This window comes from Camellia sinensis, chromosome 11 (assembly GCF_055761805.1).
Source record: "Camellia sinensis isolate YWXY chromosome 11, ASM5576180v1, whole genome shotgun sequence".
NCBI classification, from domain to species: Eukaryota; Viridiplantae; Streptophyta; class Magnoliopsida; order Ericales; family Theaceae; genus Camellia; species Camellia sinensis.
Genome location: NC_138971.1, coordinates 129349481 through 129354449, shown reverse-complemented (window position 1 = coordinate 129354449; position 4969 = coordinate 129349481).

The following is a 4969-nucleotide window of genomic DNA, read 5'->3' as shown; positions in this document are numbered from 1 at the left end:
TTGACTCGGCCTCGCTTTGGCGAGCCGTTTCCCTTTTCTTGCTTTACGTCTTTGTTTCCCGATGTATCTTCTTCGGCCCTGGCGTATTTCTCAATTCTTGCCATGAGTTCTTCCATGCTTTTTGGCAATGTTTTTGCCAAAGACTTCCGTAGTGGGCAGTCATCTTTCAGGCCGTTCTTGAAAGACACGACTGCTACTTCCTGGTTGCATTCGGGTATTCGGTTGAATACCTCGTAGTACCTCTTCGCATAGGCCCTAAGGCCTTCTTCCTTGGTGATTCTTAGAGCCATCAAAGCATCAACCCTCAGGGGTTGCAGCTTGTTGGTCACGAACCTGGCCACAAACATCTCGGCCAGGCCTTCCCATGTCTTTATGCTTCCTTTTGGTAACTTATGGAACCAATCAGATGCAATTTCCCCAAAGGATGAGGGGAATACTTTGCAGAGCAACGGCTCGTTTCCGCTATATAATGCCATTGAATTCAGGTATAGCCCCACATGAAAGTTTGGATCTGACTTACCATCATAGATTTGAAACCTCGGCATACTGAATTTTTTGGGTGGTTCGAATTTGTCCAGTTCCATCGAAAAGGCTGTCTTCGGTTTTACTGGGGAGTTTACCTCGGTTTCAGCATTCTGCTGCCTCCTTTTGAGGTAGTCCCTCAGGTCTTCTTTGCTCCTCCCTGGAGCTCGGCTGTCTTTGGATTTTAGTCTTTTTGGTACACTGCTTTCGGCCTCGTGGTGGGTCCGTTTGGATCTTTCTTCATGGGTTTCGTCAAAGTGGAGTACCTGCCCCTAAACATGTCGATGTTCTTTGGGCTCTGGATTCTTTATGTGGTGCGTCCTTCGGGACTCTTCTTGCCTCGGCTTTTCCCGTCCGACTTCCCTGGAAGGCCGGTGAGAATGCCTTCCGCTCCTGGTATGCTGAGGGACCTCGGGGATTGTTTTTCTTCCGCCCTTTTGGGTGTTGGTTGCTGGCATCGGCGTATCTTGCAGCGGGTATGGTGACTGCATAACATTATTCTGCATCATGAAGTTGACGACTGACTGAAGGTCTGCTAATTTGTTCGCCAATTCTTTTACTTCCTCATCCCTCCGTAGGCACCTGTCCCTCCATACCTGGAGGTTATGTTCATTGTAGTACTTTCCTTGGTTTGTTCTTTTTGACGTGTCGCCTTCCGGGATGACGTCGTTCTCTCTGTGACCCTGGTCACGGGCTTCTGCATTGTGGTTGTCTCCTTCAATGTCAAGGTCAATTGGTCTGCCACTCCCAGTGGGAGCGTCATCCCCAATATTTTCCTGTTGTCCGTTACTGGCCATCTATTCTTCCTTCGTTCCCACAGACGGTGCCAAATTGTGTGGGTGAAAATCTGACCACACTGCCCGTTTAGTGATCAGCTAGAGAGCACAGGCAGAATAGATGGCTTTAGCAACCTGTAACAGAAAGAAAAAGCTCCGGCGGTGGTTCTTCCACCCGGGGGCACTCCGACGATCAAGTCAGTATATCTCTCAAAGATAATCAAGTGCTAAACTGAATACTCAAAACATAAATTGCATACCTTAGACCCACGGGGGTGCCTCTCTTTTATAATATACTCAATCCAAGTCCCACTAGAAATATGACTTCTATGAACTTCATATCAATGTTTACTTTGGACTCTTTAAGAGATAAAGATAAACTCCCTAAGAGTTTTATCCTTATCTAGGTTAAGCCCCCTCTTCGTCTTAGGACTCTTGTCCCCTATCCGTCTATCTCGGATTCCGATATCTTTGGAGATAACCTCGGCAACTCCGAGATCACCTCGGCGTAACTACCAGGACACGTGGCACCTCGGCTGACATGTCGGCGTCACCATGCCACGTGTTGGTATTCAGAAAATATATCCTCACATAAAGCATAATTTTCTTATATGTATTTATTATTGGTATTTGATAATTTATTTGGTAATCTTTTGATTATATAGTTGGATTATTATCTATAAAAAAAAATGTTGACAAGTTGTACTAGATTCAAAATTTATAAAAATTTAAACTATTAAACCAATTAGCATCCATCTGCGAATCCGTTAATCCGCTCAATCTGCATCTGTCAATTTAACAAACGGATACAAATTGATTTTTTTTCAATCCACCCATACGGCGAACAAATGATGAATTAGATATTCCCCGACCACAATCGAATCACAAATACCCCTACTTCAAATTGATCGCAGATTCTGGGCCCGTGGTTTTCACTCCAATTGATCTCTTCTGTTTTGTTCCTCTTGTGATGGTTATCAGGTAGCTTTGTCTCTACTAATCACTAAATACCAAGTCTCTAAGGATGGACAAATCTTGAATCAGGTTAAGTTCGGACTAAATTTGCACTATATATAGTAAGAGAGTATGACCCTGTTTGGTAGAGTTGTGAGAAAGTGCTTATAGCTTATGCCTTAATAGCTTATAACTTATAACTATGAACATAACTTAATTTCTGACTTATAAATTAAGCTTCTCCTGCCCCACTCAAAGAATAAGCTGATTTCTGACTTACAAAAAGTTATAAGCTGTATTGTTAAGTTAAACCAAACACATCAAAATAGTTTAAATTAAGCTAAAAGTTAAAATAAACTGAAAAAAAGCTGTACCAAACAGGGCCTATGTCTCATCTCAAACTCGGTACAATTCAACATTCAACTAAATTTACTTATTTCAAGCTCGACTGTAAAAAACTTACAAATTAATCCGCTTATTTAACCTAGTATATATAAATTATTTATTTATTTATTTATTTATTTTTATAAATATTTTCATCTTGAAAGGATATTAAATTATTTAAATCTTTTAATTATTTATTCTATATGTATATCATGAGGTTCATGTCGCAAGCCTCATACATATTTCAACTTTTCTTCTTTACTAGTTGGACGTTCATGTGTTCCGTGCGTGGTAGTCGCGCTATTGACTAAGAATAAGATGCACCACAATATATAATATTATTAAGGTATTTTTAGATAATTTTAAAATCGTAATATTAATTTACAAATAGACTTGATTAGATACAAAAAATTGAGTTTGGGAGTGTTAAATTCAAATTTAGTATCATCTCTATATAGGAAGAAAAAAAAAAACACTTACCAATCAGACTTATTAACTGGACTTATTTACCTACATGTTCTACTGACAAATTTATCATTGTAAATTTATTTATAAAAATAAAAGAGACTGATAAATTTATCAATATGACTTAATGAATAATAAGTCTAAAAAATAGGACTTATTGATAATTTATCCTAAAAAAAAATTACAAATAAGAAAATCACATATTAGATTGTCTTACTTGACAAATGGTTTAACCATAAAAATATGTAACCTTGTTTGAGCGTTGTTGTTCATTGGTTGTTTGCTTGAATGATTAGGTTAAATGGGCATAACCAAAACAATTAGGTGTCGTTTGGTAATACTTACGTTTTCAGCTTTCTGTTTATATTTATAAAAATTTTAAAAACTCAAATAAAAACTTGTTTGATAAAATTTTTGATTTATAAATCAGTGGTCTTAGTTTATAAATTTGGCCAAAAAATGAAAACACAAAAAATGTGTTTCCGTTTTGAGTTTTGAGTTTTGTGTTTTTTTTTTTACCACCCAACACTAGCCACCATTTTCCACCACCGTCTTCCGCCACCACCGCCCACCTCCCCCACCACCTGCCACCACCACTCACCACCCACTTGCCATCACCACCCACCACTCGCCACCGCACCCACCACCCACCACCACCCACCTGCTACCCACTCGCCACCACCACCCAACCCTAGCCACCACCACCACCACCACCACCACCCACCTTCCATCCACCCGCCACTATCATCCACCGCCCGCCACCACCACGCGCTACCTACTTGCCACCACCACTCACTCGCTACCACCCACCACCCGCCACCATCACCCACCCACCCACCATCACCACCCGCCATCTGCCACCCACCTGCCACCACCCGCCGCCACCACCCGCTGCCGCCACCACCTACTCGCTACCACCCACCACCTGCCACCGTCATCCACCCACCTACCACCATCACCCGCCATCTACCTGCCACCATCCGCCACCACAACCACCACCACCACCATCCACTCGCTACCACCCACCACCCGCCACTGTCACCCATCCACCTACCACCACTACCCACCCGCCACCACCCACCCACCCACCGTCACCACTTTCTACCACCGTCTTGCGCCACCACTTGCCATTTCTCACTCTTTTTTATGTTTTTAAATTTTTTTAAATGTTTTGTCAATTACCAAACGCGTTTGTAATTTATGTTTTTCTAAAAATAAACAAAAATCAGTTTATAAAATTTTTGTAAATATTAACTAAAAACGTAAACGTTACCAAACATACCCTTACTAATTTCTTCATTGTGTTAACCACTCAAAAAAATATTAGAACCAAATAAATCCAGCCTATGCATATTCACTTTGCCCATGTTTGATTTGATTTTTAAAAGCTTATTTCAATTTTTTTTTAAATTTATTTTTTAACAATATTTTTTTTGATATTTATTTTTATCAAATTAATTTCAAAATTCTAATAATTTTTTTTCCCCTAAAAACAAGCCAAACCACCCCTTGTTTTTTACAAAATATATTAACTAAAAACCAAATATCTAAACATATGTGTACCGAACAATGGTAACTTTAGTAGAAAAACATGGTGACTTTTGGTTGGCTGAGCCAACATGTATACTCAACACAGGTGGCTATGTTTCAAAGAAGATATTATTTCAAAAATAATTTTTTGGGAGAGAGTTTAGAAAATTTGAAAATTTGTTTGGTTATATATTTTGAAAATAGTTTTGGAGTTTTGGAATTTTGGATGATTTGATATTTTTTTTATAGTTGAATAGATGAGTATGAGATAATAAGTGATTAAGAATGAGAGAGGACAGAGAAAAAGTGTTACGACCCAAACCCGCTCCTATGGGTTT